This window comes from Felis catus, chromosome B4, assembly GCF_018350175.1.
Source record: "Felis catus isolate Fca126 chromosome B4, F.catus_Fca126_mat1.0, whole genome shotgun sequence".
NCBI lineage: Eukaryota > Metazoa > Chordata > Mammalia > Carnivora > Felidae > Felis > Felis catus.
In genome coordinates this window covers 84996726-85011907 of record NC_058374.1, presented here as the reverse complement: position 1 = coordinate 85011907, position 15182 = coordinate 84996726, and the positions used below count along the sequence as shown (strand labels likewise).

The 15182-nt window shown below is 40.9% G+C and overlaps 1 protein-coding gene across 2 annotated transcripts in view; it reads left to right on the top strand.

Moving 5' to 3' along the window:
- Positions 1–15182, top strand: part of LRIG3 (leucine rich repeats and immunoglobulin like domains 3) — a 53348-nt gene that overhangs the window by 7083 nt on the left and 31083 nt on the right. The gene's annotated exons all lie outside the window — the stretch shown is intronic.

Genomic DNA, 15182 nt, shown 5'->3' with positions numbered 1-15182 from the left:
TAACATGTTTATAATCATGCTTTGGAGAGGTTCTGGCATAATTTTGACTTTTGGCACTTAAGGGTAGCATGTAGGATGTGCAACATTTAATTTCTAAAATTTCAGTAGCTTGCCACCATGATCTTGAATAATTTAAAAATATATTTAAGCCATTGAGCTTAAAATGTTTTCCTTCCTAATACAACTTAAGAAAAAACCACCATTGTTGCTTGCTTCTAGGAAAGGTGTTGTGAGGGTTGAAATTATACAGTAAATTTCAGGAAAGCTGTTCAATTAATTAAAGTGATCACTACCCAATTGCTTACATCTGGTGATTTATAGAGGTTGGGTTTTACTGAGGGCCCAGGTCACCTAAGTCACGAGTGCAGCCGCTGTGTCTGCTTTCCTCTGTTTGAATAAGAACTAAGTGACATTTGATACTGATGTGGTTTTTCCAAAGATCAGAAACAGAAAGGAATGAAAGAAAAAGGAGTTGGTATTTGACAAATAAACACTGAATTTAAGAAACATTTTTATGCTAGCATTAATACCTGTTTTCTTTGTCTTTCATAATTGCTTAAGAATTTGGTGTCGAAATGGAGTGCTGGTTTTGGTATCTTAAACAGCTTTAGCTATTCGCATTGGACCAGTGGGGCCTTTCTCGATCCCAGGGAATGCCTCTTCCCCCTGCTGTTCTCGTCCTGTGTATTGGCAGATTCTGTCAGCATGTTCAAGAGAGTCTTGAGTTGAGGGTCATTGGGTGCTTCATGGTTGAGAGGGTCCACCGTGGAGTTTTAGAATCTGGGTGGGGTGGGGAAAACAGTCTTCTCTTTGACTTGGTATAGAGTTGAAATCGTAAGAACTTGTAAGGAAATTAGAAACTTCTATTGGAAATAAACAACCTAGGTGATTTTAATTACACTTCAAGCTTTCCTTTATAATTTGAAAACTGAAAAAGAACTCTGGAAAGACAGAAGCCTTCGAAATTTGAACCGTCCTCCCTGTTTTCATTTGTGTTTTACTTTAGTGAGCGCTGAATAATCTTTTACTGAACTTGAAGACTCTCACTTTCTTTCCCGTTAATGTGTTGCAGCATGTCTGACCGGGGATTATTTTGTTCATTTTTATGTAATGAGAGATCCTATTTATTACCTAGATTACACAGCATCCGCAAAGGATTATTTATGTGATGGGACTGCTAATTCAATATAGGTAGTGAAAAATTGTTTTCATGCCTATAAAATATGTTGAAAAATGTATTTCTCTGGCTGTTTTCTTTTACAAATGTGTTGTTTTCTCCTGTAGTCCTCTTTCGATATTGCAGTACACGGTCATTGTTTCTGAAGCACTGTTAATTTTTGTCTTGTGTTGTATAGGACAGAGCACTTTCTTTTATATAGAAGTACTTGAACATTAGATCAGTACTTAAATTTCTGAAATTTCAAAAGAGATTGTTCAACCACATCCCATGGCTTAGATTAGAAACTTGCCACGGCACCACAGTTAAGCACCATGTCTCTCAAAGTAGGTCTCAGGACTGTTTGACTTCTTTTTGATCAAGGTGTTTGGTTTTTGTTTTTGTTTTTTCATAACATTTGTGGAGGAAAATAGGTTTTTGGGGGTCATTTGTGCAAGTTAAATCATTTGGAAACATGTTAAAGGAAAGGAAAAATCAGTTGGGAGTCTTGAGCAAAAAGATTTAAGGTTGGTTCTCCATATCTTTGCTGCTCTGTGCAGTGGGGACCCTTCCTAGCTGGAGGCAGAGAAGAGCACCTGGTGAGACCTTCACCTTCTCTCATCTTCAGGAGCCAGGAGCAAACGGCTTCCCAGGTCCAGAGATGAATTCGTTTAGGGACCACTTCTGATAATGTCAGGGAAGCCTGGTAAAATACCAGGGTCTTTGGGATGGTAGTTGGATGAGCATTGAACTTTCCCTTAACAAAGTTCATCTCTAACCTTTTTAGGGGTCTGTCAGAATGTAAAAGACCTGAATAGACTTGCTTTTCTTTGAATCCCACCCAGAGCACATTTGACATGCTAGAGGCAGCACATGGTTTGTGTAATTTGACATGCTAGAGGCAGCACATGGTTTGTGTGATTTTTTTTTCTTTTTTTTCTATTTTGTAGCCGTGGCAGGATGCTATATGTTAAGGGAAGAAATGCAATAATGTTTGGAATGAACATACATTAAAACTGTTGCCCTGATAAGGCACCTTGGTGGCTCAGTTAAGCGCCTGACTCTTGGTTTCAGCTCAGGTCATGATCTCATAGTTCATGAGATGGAGTCCCACGTCAGCTTTGTGCTGATAGCGTGAAGCCTGCTTGGGATTCTCTCCCTCTTTCTCTCTCTGCCCCTCCTCTGCTTATGCCCGCTCGCTTGCTCTCTCCTCTTCTCTCCTCTCCCTCTCCCTTTCAAAATAAACTTTGGGGCGCCTGGGTGGCGCAGTCGGTTAAGCGTCCGACTTCAGCCAGGTCACGATCTCGCGGTCCGTGAGTTCGAGCCCCGCGTCAGGCTCTGGGCTGATGGCTCCGAGCCTGGAGCCTGTTTCCGATTCTGTGTCTCCCTCTCTCTCTTCCCCTCCCCCGTTCATGCTCTGTCTCTCTCTGTCCCAAAAATAAATAAACGTTGAAAAAAAAATTAAAAAAACAAAACAAAACAAAATAAACAAACTTAAAAGAATAAAACTGTTGACCTGGCATAAATAAGTTAATTTCACCAGACATGGTAGTTCTGACCTCCTGTGAGGCAGCATGAGCCACTCAAACATTGGACATCTGTAAAAATTATGGCTTGAGTTTGGGCAATTTTGAGTTAGAGCATTTTTGTTGAATTATATAACATTATTGTTACATAACATTATCATTGAACAAAAGAGTTCTCACTGGTCATTAAATAAAGTTGGTTAGATCTTGGCCTTGACATCGGTGGTTTTATATAGCATTGCTCAACATGTAAGTACTTGCCTATGTGTTAGAGTTGAAAAGACTTAGGTCCCTGAATGTCAAAGGAATACCCAGAGTACTTGTTAAAAAATGTCTATTTCCTGACCCTCTCCCTAGAGATTCTGAATTAATGGGATTGGGTGGGGCCCAGGAATATCCATTTTAACACATCTACCTAGTTGGTTCTGATTAGATATTCAGTAAGTATTTCTGGAACCGCTGATGGAATCCAGTTATAATCAAATAAGCCTTTTCTCGTTATTTCTTATCTCAAGGGTAGAGCATTTCTCCCAAGCCCATCATGTTCTTTATAGCCTGTAATTTTTCTAGAAATGATAATGTCATCCTTCGAGGGTGGTTATTATAAACATTGCTGGTGGGACCTCAAAATGTGTACTCTACCAATGGACAGCCAATGGAGAGATTTAAGGCAGAATGAGGTGATGAGTTTCTCTATCTGAAGGTGTCATTTTGTCTTTAGTGTGGAGGATGTCCTGAAGGTGGCCGGAGGGTGGTGTAGAGGGGACAGGTGATGGGGGAACCACTATGGTAGCCCAAGAGTGATGCCAGTACTATGTCACAGCAGCAGAACAGTGATTAAAGCAAAGCTTAAGTTGGAATTATTTGCTGGTTCTTCCATCTACTAGGTTTGAGATCTTGGGCAAGTCTCTGTCTGTGTTTCCTCATCTACAAAATGAGAATCGTAACAGTGCCCACCTCCTAGGGTTGTGAGGATCTGAAAAGAGAATACAGATAGAACCATCTGGCATATGCTGAGTGCTCAGTGAATATGAGCTGTGATCACAATGATGATGATCATTCACCCAAGTGAAATTCGTGGAATAAATACATAGTGCCAGACTCTGTTTTAAGTGCTGGGGACACAGCAGTGAACAAAACAGACAAGTCACTGCTGTGAAGGTTCCATTTCTAGTGAGGAGTAAGAGGACACTAACAATTTTTTTTGTTTAAAGATTACTTCAGTTTCTTGATAAATGCTGTTCTGGCATTTATCTCTTGGGAAACCAAGAACAGAGAAGAGCCCTGGCGGATGCCCTTTAATATGTTCAAGGAAGGCTTCTGAGTATTTGCCAAATCCTGCTATGTGCTGGGTACCGTCTCAGGTTGAGATTACTGTTTTGACCAAACAGACAAAATTCATGCCCTCACAGAGCTGACCTTCTCATGGAAGAAGACAAAAAAGTAAAATAAAAAATGTGCTCAGAAGGTAGTGAGGGCTAGGAAGAAAAAAGAGCTGAGGTAATAGGGGTTTGTGGCAAGAGGGGGTTTACAGTTTTATTTTTTATTTTTTTACTTTAATGTTTATTATTTTTGAGAGAGTGCAAGCGGGGGAGGGGCAGAGAGAGAGAGAGAGAGAGAGAGAGAGAGAGAGAGAGAGAGAGAGAATCTGAAGCAGGCTCCAGGCTCTGAGCTGTCATCATAGAGCCTGACATGGGGCTTGAACTCAGGGAACATGAGAACTCAGGGAACCTGAGCCAAAGTCGAATGCTCAACCAACTGAGCCACCCAGGAGCCCAAAGCCACCCCAAACACTTTAAATGGGGATGAAGGGAGAGGTCTGCTGAGAAGATGACACTTGAATCATGGCCTGAAGGTGAGGGAAGGGTCATGTGCAGCATCCTGGGGGTCAGGGTCATCTCCTTAAGCCTCCCCTAATCTATCCAGGCCCTCCCACCTTGTATGTCCAACTCCTACATGGTAATGAAATGATTTTTTTCATACTTTTCTCCCGTAGTATACTTTGGGGCCTGTGGGCCTGCTCTTAGTTTCCCCAGCACTTGGCAGATGAATAGCATGTAGTTGGTGCTTAATTAGGTATACAAATTAAGGAGTATATATGGAAAGCCACATGCACTTAGCATTATTCAGGCAGATTTCCTGTTACTTAGTCTATACCAGTACCTAAAAACTTACAGTGAAGACCAAGCATATGTATGTTTTACTTAATGTGTCTTCAACTCTGTGTGCTTGGTAAATAATAATAAATTATAACAACAGCAATAGTAATAAGTAAAAGAAAGAACAAGAGAAGTAAGTTAAGTAGTGAAAGGATTCAGCTCCCCACTCTAGCCAGTGAGTGCATGCCCTGCAGTGTGTTTGAGGTGGAAGTGTGTGGGAAATAAAAGCCCCCCTTCATTATTTGCCTTTCTTAGTTTGAATATCTCAGCCCACCTGGGATGACTTTGGTCTTCAGGTTTTGGGCCCAGCATACATGTGAACTACTTCGTCAGGTCCTGAACTGAAAATTCAAAATAAGAAACAATAACAAAATACATAATCGATCTGTTCCAACACTTAAGGCAAAACTGGTCATATAGGACTCAGGGAGGGAGAATATGCCTGCCTAAGAACACTTCGCTGTTGTCTTAAAGGGATCTTCAAGGGTGTGTTATTGATAGATGTTTTCCCCTCGTGTGCTGACATTAGAGCCTGACGTGGTGTGACGTGGGGCCCATCGCATCACGTGCCCTCCTGTACCAGGGATGCTCTGGGATGTGGGGAAGTACGGGGGTTACGCCCTTTCCTGAGGTCTAATGTGATTTACCCGCTGCAAGGAACAGTCCTGGGCATCTGGGGATGCTGGCAGCTTGTGTGGCCTGCATGATATTATGGAATTCTGAGAAGAAAGGTGGCTTTTTCCCTTCGGTTTTGAAACTCCCTCAGATTCTCCAATGGCATTTGTCACATGTCTCATTCCAGGGTAGGATTCATGTCCTACTGAGCTGTTAGTCCCTCAGCATCCCAGCCCAGAATCTGGCACGCAGGAGGTGCTCGTTAAATATCTGAGTCAGGAGAGAGACCGTGGGGCCGTTGTGCAACAGTGGAAAGACCTGAACTGGGAATGGGGCGCACACGTTGTTGTCTTGTCTCACACCAGTGACTTGCCCGACCTCAGGCCGACTTCGTCACCTCTTCTTTATCTGTAAACACGGTGTGAGATGTCTGCCCCTCCATCTCCTGTGGTTCCTGTGCAGGATCAAATGGCAGAGTGAACAGAAGGAGACGGCTCTGAAAGGTGCGAGCAGCAGCACTTGCAGCAGGGCCAGAGTGGATTCTGGAGCCAGAGGGTCACAGGGGGGAGGCAGGATTGAGAAACATCCTGGCCACATAGTTGAGGGAGGGAGGTAGAACTTTGCGTTTGCATTTGGAGTGGTTTATATGGAAAACTTTTGCTCTCTTCCAGTAGTTCAAAGAATTGGTGAAAACTCAGTTGTAATGACTGAACAGCATTTCTACCCTGAGGACTTGTGTGTCTGTAGGTGGATTTTGAGCTGCTCAGGGTGCCCAGCAACACCACCTATGTGCTCAGTGCTAGGGAACAAAGAAAAATGGGACTTGGCCTCTGCCCTCAAGGGACTTTAAATAAGGAATAACGGGGGAGGACAGACAATAAGGGCATGCTGCGAGTAGGGTGATGCCCTGAATGATGGAGAGATGTCTAGGGCTGTCCCAGTGCGGAAGAGAGCTGTAGTTTCAGTGTGTGTGGAACGTGAGCGTGAGTGAGGTCCACAGAAGGAAAAGAGACATGGGTAAGTTGGTAGTGATGCACCTAAGTGTTTTACAGGTTTGGAGGAGGAAATGACGTTTTTGTTAATCAGGAGAATGACTACATTTCATTGAAGCACAGAATCTTCTTTCCTTTTTTTCAAGTCACTAAACCATGTTCATTTTCAAAATCAAATGCCATGAAGATAAATAATGTGCTGTTGATCATTAACAGTTACGATTTGCCAAATACCTGCTATCCATCCATCCTTAGAACTATCCTGTGCTCTGGCCCTTGCTGTCTGTTAGGGCCACATCTCTCTTTCCCACAAAAGGAAATTGACCACAGGGTGGGCATCATATAAACATTGACTTCTGTATGATGAAAAGGGTGGAGTTGAACTAGTGATTAGAAATCAGGTCTGCAGGGGCGCCTGGGTGGCTCAGTCAGTTAAGCGTTGACTTCAGCTCAGGTCATGATCTCATGGTCCGTGAGTTCGAGCCCCACATCGGGCTCTGTGCTGACAGCTCAGAGTCTGGAGTCTACTTTGGATTGTGTCACCTTCTCTTTCTGCCCTTCCCCTGTGCACACTCTCTCTCTCTTTCTCAAAAATAAATTAAAAATCAGATTTGCAGTATTCTGATATGTGTATATGTATATACATATCAAAATATATATATACATATCAGAATATATATACACACATATATATACATATCAGAACATATGTACCAATATATATACATACATATCAGAATATATATATCACGATATGCATATACGCATATCAGAATACATATATATATATATATCAAAATATAGATAGATAGATCTAGAAGCCAACACCATACTGAGTGGGAATTTCATCCATAAGCATGCATTTTTTGTTACAGACTAATAAAATCATCTTTGGGAGATGGTGACTCAAGAGACCATTGCTTGGTTGTATAGCACAGAGTTGATTTAAATTATTCCTCAAACTCAGTTTGTGATTTTAAAGCGTGTTGATATTTGAATAGTTTATAACTCAGATAAAGCTGCATAAAAGGAAGGCAAGCATTACATACGTTTTCGCATACGATGATTGATGTAATTTCAAGTGATGATGTAACTAAGCAACTGTGTAACTGTGGTAAAGCTCAAATAGTTTGTTTTTAAACCAAAACTATATAAGTCAGCGTCTGAAAGAAGGTTACCAATGTGTCATGTTAATTAGAGAAATGGGAAGAAGCTTTAGTCAAAATTAGAATCTTAAGTTTCTGGGGAATCTGGGAGCTTTGTTCTGATTAAGTGGACATAAACCATATCATCTTTACCCGTTTGTGGGTGTAGATGAGCCCATAGAATTTGACCACCTTAACTGAAGATCTCATCCCTAAATGTCTGCTCTAGTGATGTGGATGAATGGACTAGTGTCTTTGTATTTAAAGGACATTGCATCTGAAGGCTATAGCCTTTACCAGTGTAAATAACCCAGACGTTATTGTGTTTAATGGAAATAAGCTCATAAAGCTGAAGTCTTACAAAATAAACACATAAACATCTTAATATGATAAGTTGTATTCTTTTATTGGATTTTTAAATGTTTATATGTGATTTGCACATAAAAGAGTTTATTGTACACAAAGATGTGTTTGTTACACTCTACGTTTATCTTTACAATTAATCATAAACCAGTCCCCACAATACAGGTTTGCTAGGTGTTTGAATTCTCAATTTAGATATGAAACATTTGTGATCATGCTGTGGCTCTTTAGACCCTTCAGGAATTCCCCACTCCTCTTAGGTCAAGAGCAGAATCTTTCACAAGACCTACAAGGCGCTTGCCCGATCTGAATCTTCCCCTGCTGAGCCCTCTCCAGACTCAGCTCTTGCTTTTAGGAGCGTGCCAGTTTGTTCTGCGTCACTTCCCTTTGCACACTTTTCCTCTCTGCCCACAGTACTCACCCTTTTCCTAACTCTTGCTAAGTCAGACTTAGGTTTCACGTGACACATTTTCCTATCACCTTTATTTACAGTGTCTATGATGCTGTCATACCTGCAGTCACATTTGTCAGTTGTGTATTTGTGATTTTTTTTTTACATTTATTTATTTTTTTTTTAATTTTTTTTCCAACGTTTTTATTTATTTTTGGGACAGAGAGAGACAGAGCATGAACGGGGGAGGGGCAGAGAGAGAGGGAGACACAGAATCGGAAACAGGCTCCAGGCTCTGAGCCATCAGCCCGGAGCCTGATGTGGGGCTCGAACTCACGGACCGCGAGATCGTGACCTGGCTGAAGTCGGACGCTTAACCGACTGCGCCACCCAGGAGCCCCAACATTTATTTATTTTTGAGAGACAGAGACAGAGCATGAGCAGGGGAGGGGCAGAGAGAGAGGGAGACATAGAATCCAAAGCAGGCTCCAGGCTCTGAGCCGTCAGCACAGAGCCCGACGCGGGGCTTGAACTCACAGACCGTGAGATCATGACCTGAGCTGAAGTCAGATGCTCAACCCACTGAGTCACTCAGGCACCCTGTATGTGTGATTTTTTTAATGTCCATTTTCCCCACCAGAATGGAACTTCATAAAAGCTGAGAGTGTGTGTGTTTTCATCCCAATTATAACTCTAGCGTGAGTGCCTGGCCCCTGATAGACAGTGCATGGTTGTTGAATGAACGACCAAATGGATAGCCCTAATTAATATCGTATACAGTTAATTATAGAAGACACTGTTCAGTTAACCTTTCTGTTCACACCTCTCCATATACACTTAGAACTGTTTTCACTATTAACACTTGCTTTTTCCAAGGTAACAACAGTCTCAGATTTGATGTAGTGACCCAGTGGACATCTTTCTTGAGTGGTGGTACTCGGACCCCATAGAAATGACTCCCCGCTCCCTTGAACTTGTCCTTCCAGCATAGCTTGCCCCCAAAACTCGTGTATTACCGATGTTTACCTGAACCTGCAGCATTTTCTCATCTCCCCTCAACTTCATGCTAGCCATTTCGATTGCTGCTTTGAAGTATCAAGTGCGACTTCTGCCAGAGACGTTTTCTGTGCTGAATGAGGCTTGTGCTGCCAAGACAGACAAGACAATAAAGTCACAGCCAGTTGCTTTTCATGATGGGGTGGCAAGAGTGAACATGTCTCTCTCCTGGCCTAGTTGCTTTTCCTCCTTCTCATCCTCATTTCAGTATCGCTGCCATCTTCCACAGATGAGAGGCTCAAGGCTCTAGTTGGATAGAGAGACCAAAACAGTGAAACAGGCCTCTAACCTGTACCACTGCTTCTTCCCTTGGCTGAAAGTTGCATAAGTACTAAATTCGAAACATGAAAGGAGAGGCAATTATAAATGTAAAATCACCTGCCTAAGAGTCTCCCTTCCTCCCTCTGAAGCTTTAGCCAGTAGATAGACCAGTCTCTAGAATGAGATTGAAGGCAAAATGAAATATCGAGGTAACGTTCATGCTGCAGGTACCCTACAACACAGGATAAACATGGTGTATATTCTTGGACGGTCAGTTTTACTGTGCATGAGCGATTTTAAATGTTTTTATTCCAAAACAAACATTGGAATAGAATCAAAACGAACATTTTTTTTTAGAAAAAAAAACAAGACGCTTTTTGAAGTTAGTCACTAATTGCCATGTAATCCTGAACAAGGTACTGGCCTAGGAATAGAGGCAGTACTCTTTAAAGATGAATAGATGTTTGCAGAATCAGGAAAGTAGTCAATTGTATAAATCCTTCTTTTTTTCTCCTTCTCCTGTCTTTTTTGCTTTCAGTTCCTCACCATCATCCCCATTTAAGTGTCCACTAAAGGATGAGGGGAATTAAAAACAGTTCGGTAGATTGTATAACTGGTCACAACCCATTTTTTCTTGGTTTTGACTATCTGCGTGGAATCCTAGTAACTTAGAATGGGAAGACACATTTCTCTCTATGGAGAGATCTCTGGAAAAAGAGGTTATCCAGCCTCCCTTTGAGCACTTCCAGGGACAAAGCCTCACTTCTTGGTGACAAGCCATTCCACTGTGAATAGTCGTAGTTACTAGGATGTTTTATTTGTTAAGCTGAGCTCTTCCCCTGCCTTTACCTATAGCCTTAGTTCTCTGTATTGGGAAAAACAACTTTGTTCTATTTTCTGCATAATAATACCTACAGGTCATAAAACATGAGGTTTTCTTAAAGCCTTCTCTTTTACTGGCTCAAATTCCAATTATCCTTTCCTATATGACATGGAGTCTAGACCAGTGGTATTCAGTGGCCCTTTCTGCACTGATGGAAATGCTCTGTATCTGTGCTGTCGCCTGTGGTAGCTACTAGACACATGCATATTGAACACTTGAAATGTGGCTAGTACACTGAAAAGTTCCATTTTTAATTTTATTTAATTTAAAATTAAATAGCTACACATGGCCGGTGGCTGTTGTCCAGGACAGTACAGGTCTAGATTCTTAAAGTTGCCCTATTCATACGTCATTAACTGTGACAGTGTAAAATGTGCCCAGACAAGATATTTGAGGTAAGTCCACCACAAAATACAGTGGGATCATGCCCATTGACCAGATTACTGGACATTAATGAAGCTTAAAATTGTGTTGACTTTTTAAGGACAGTGTTGTATTTTGGGCTCATATTGAGTTGTGGTCATCCAAGCTCCCCAGGTCTATTGTCATTTTCATGAGAATTTCTTTCACATAGGCCTTTTAAAAATGATTAATTAAAAATTCAAAACACTTACCCCAACTTAATTTCTCTAATTGCTTCTAGACCATCATTTTAGTACGTTGAGAGTTGTGGCATCGTGATTCATCTAATAGATGATGTATACGTTTAATTCTAGGACATCCGCATTTGATCATTCCTACCTCTGTCCATGCTCATACGAATGTTGAGAGCACAAGGGCCACAGACCCAATTGCAGCCACTGGCAGCTTCCCTGTTTCGTTGTTAATTTTGATTCCATTGTGGTTAAGTACAGTGTTATATTAGCTTCAGGTGTATAATACAGTGATTCAGCAGTTCCATGTATTCCGCAGTTCTCATCAAGTTAACTGTACTCATAATTCCCGTGACCTGTTTCACCCAACCCCCCACCCATCTCCCCTCTGGTGACCATCAATTTGTACTCTAAATAGTCCTTGGTTTGTCTCTCTTTTTTCCCCTATTTGTTTTACTTCTTAAATACTACATATGAGTGAAATCATGAGGTATTTTTCTTTCTCTGATTGGCTTATATTGCTTAGCATTACACTCTCTAGCTCCATCCATGTCATTCATTGCCAATGGCAATATTTCATTCTTATTTATAGCGGGGTAATATTCCATTGTGTGTATATGTGTGTCAGCTCTTTTTATCCATTCATCTATCAATGGACCCTGAACTACTTCCTTAATTTGGCTATTGTAAATACTACTGCAATAAACATAGGGGTGTTTTCATATTCTTTGGGTAAACGTTCAGTAGCACAATTAATTATTGGATTGTAGGGTAGTTCTATTTTTAACTTTTTAAGAACTTCCATACAGTTTTCCAGAGTAACTGCACCGGTTTGCATTCCCACCAACAGTATAAGAGGGTTTCTTTTTCTCCACATCCTCGCCAACACTTTTCGTTTCTCATGTTTTTGCTTTTAGCCAGGTGTGAGGTGATATCTCCCTTGTGGTTTTGATTTGCATTTCCCTGATAATGAGTGATGTTGGGCATCTTTTCATGTGTGCTGGCCATCTGGATGTCTCCTTCAAGAAATGTCTGTTCATGCCTTCTGCCCATTTTTAATTGGATTATTTAGGTTTAGGCGTTGAACTGTAGAAGTTGTTAATGTATTTTAGATACTAATCCTTTATAAGATAGGTCATTCGCAAATATCTTCTCCCATTTGGTAGGTTGTCTTTTAGTTTTGTTGATTGTTTCCTTCCCTGTGTAGAAGGTTTTTACTTTGATGTAGATCCAATAAGTTTATTTTTGCTATTGCTTCCCATGCCTCAGAAGGCATATCTAGAAAGTGTTGTTACAGGCAGTGTCAGAGAAATAACTTCCTGTGCTCTCTTCTAGAATTTTTATGGTTTCAGACGTTACATTTAGGTCTTAATTACATTTTGAACTTATTTTTTGTATGGTGTAAGAATGTGGTCCAGTTTCCTTGTTTTGCATGTAGCTGTCCAGTTTTCCCAACACCATTTGTTGAAGAGACTGTCTTTTCCCCATTGCATATACTTGTTAAAGATCAGTTGACCATATAATTGGGATTTTATTTCTGGGCTTTCTTTTCTTTGATCTTTGTGTGTTTTTTTTGCAGCCAGTACTATATTGTTTTTATTACTACAGCTTTGTAGTATATTTTGAATTCTGGGCTTGTGATCCCCCAGTTTTGTTTTTCTTTTTTAAGATTGCTTTGGCAGTTTGGGGTTCCATACAAATTTTAGGATTGTTTGTTCTAGTTCTATGAAACATGCTGTTGGTGTTTTGATAGGGTTTGTATTAAACCTATGGATTGCTTTCAGTAGTATAGATATTTTAACAATATTTGTTTTTCCAGTCCATGAGCATGGAATGTTTTTACATTTCTTTGAGTTGTCTCCAGTTGCTTTCATCAGTGTTCTATTGTTTTCAGAGTATAGCTCTTTCACCTCTTTGGTTAAGTTTATTCCTAACTATTTTATTATTTTTGGTGCATTTGTAAATGGGATTGTTCTCTGAATTTCTCTTTCTGCTCCTTCATTATTAGTGTATAGAAATCGACCAGATTTAGGTACATTGATTTTGTATCTAGCAGCTTCCTTTAAAGGTTCATGTCAGTCTGTGAACAAAAGTTAAAGGATGTGAGCTCAATTGCCTGTATGATCATCATCACCACATTTTCTGTGTCTTATTCACAAGGACAGTTTGTTTATTTTTAAATTATTTAAGTAAACTCTAGACTGAACATGGGGCTCAAACTCATGACCCCAAGATCAAGAGTCACATGCTCTGCCTACCGAGCCAATCAGGTGCCGTGCCCCACAAGGACAGTAAATACTTGGTTAAATCAAGATATTTGGTGTCTGAGATGTTCTTAGTCCATTCGTCTGTGAACCATATCAGTAAAATAACATTAATTTAGCCTGATGTTTTTGTACGGAATTAATTTTCTATATGAGAACTGTTTAATTTGAGGTTAAAAATAATGTGTTTTCTGCTTTGTAGCATCATCTTAAATGAAAATCCTTTATATAGGCTAACTTTTCATTAAAATATACAAATCTAAGTTGGATGATTTTTTTCCAGCAAAAAATTACAGTAGCTTTTTTGAGGGAAGGTTTTGTGATTTATTTTGGGGTTTTTAGAGAAAATCCATTTTTCTTCATTAGAGTTCTGTTGAAGACTTCCTATCAAGCATGGTGGACTAACTGAATTCATTTCACCCTGCACCTTAAAACTCCCTTAAAAGGGAAGTAAAGGTCTAAAAAGAAAATGCACACAGATAGGAACAAAGATAAAATAGGAAAGGAGACCGTCCACATGAGAGATGTCATAAAAATTTTGCACGCAAATGGACAAATTGTAACTGACTTAGAGAAAATGGAGTGGAGTCCAAAAGCAGCAGACTTCTTTTCTGCAGAACCATTCTGAGTTCAGAAATTCAAGGACTATAAGGGTTCGGGTGCAGAGGAGGACTGAAAATGGGGAAAAGGCTAAAACTCTTTTATAAGAAGGAGTGAGACCTCCAGCTTCCTCCTCCAAACTCAAAGCCCGGTGATTGACATGGACAGAAGACCGGAAGTTACCCTCTGGAGAGTTGAAACAGTGAGTCTCTAGAATTTAGGAGGCAAGACCTACTGGGCAGAGAAGGAGTGGGGATTCAGGGCAGCATCAGGGCAATTAAATCTAATCTGAACACTGAGGAGGACACTGCCTCACCTCAGCTTATGTACCTGTTAGCCCTTCCAGAGGCTAGCAATCATGCTTAGACTTACCAGACTGGAGGTTGGAGGATCAGAGCAGTAAGACATGTAAGAGATCCCATCATGAAATAGGTCGCCACTCTGCCTGCCACCTGTGGCTGGGACTCACCAGGCAACAAGTCTGTTCCACACACAGCCCTCAGTAAGTTGTTTTTGTTGTTTTGTTTTGGCTTTTTGTTTGTTTGTTTTGAGGGAGAGCAAGCAGAGAGAGAGAGGGAAGGAGAAAGAAAATCAGAAGCAGACTGTGCACACTGTCAGCACATAGCCCAATGTAGGGCTCAATCTCACAAATCATGAGATCATGACCTGAACTGAAATCAAGAGTCCTTCCTTAACCGATTGAGCCACTCAGGTGCCCCACCCTCAGTAAGCTTTTGAGTGTTTTTTGTTTTTTGTTTTTTGTTTTTTTTTAATTTTTTTTTTCAACGTTTATTTTTGGGACAGAGAGAGACAGAGCATGAACGGGGGAGGGGCAGAGAGAGAGGGAGACACAGAATCGGAAACAGGCTCCAGGCTCTGAGCCATCAGCCCAGAGCCTGACGCAGGGCTCGAACTCACGGACCGCGAGATCGTGACCTGGCTGAAGTCGGACGCTCAACCGACTGCGCCACCCAGGCGCCCCACTTTTGAGTGTTTTTTGTTAAGTATAACTGGATAGCCCAGTAGTTGCCAGACTTTTGTTTTTTTGTTAAATATAAATGGATAGCCCAGTGGTTGCCAGACTTTTGTAGAAGTTTCTAATAATAAAATCAGTGTTTGACTGAAATAAATGGAAAAAGAGAGCCAGAGACAGTGGAAGGAAAAGGGAATCTCAAAAC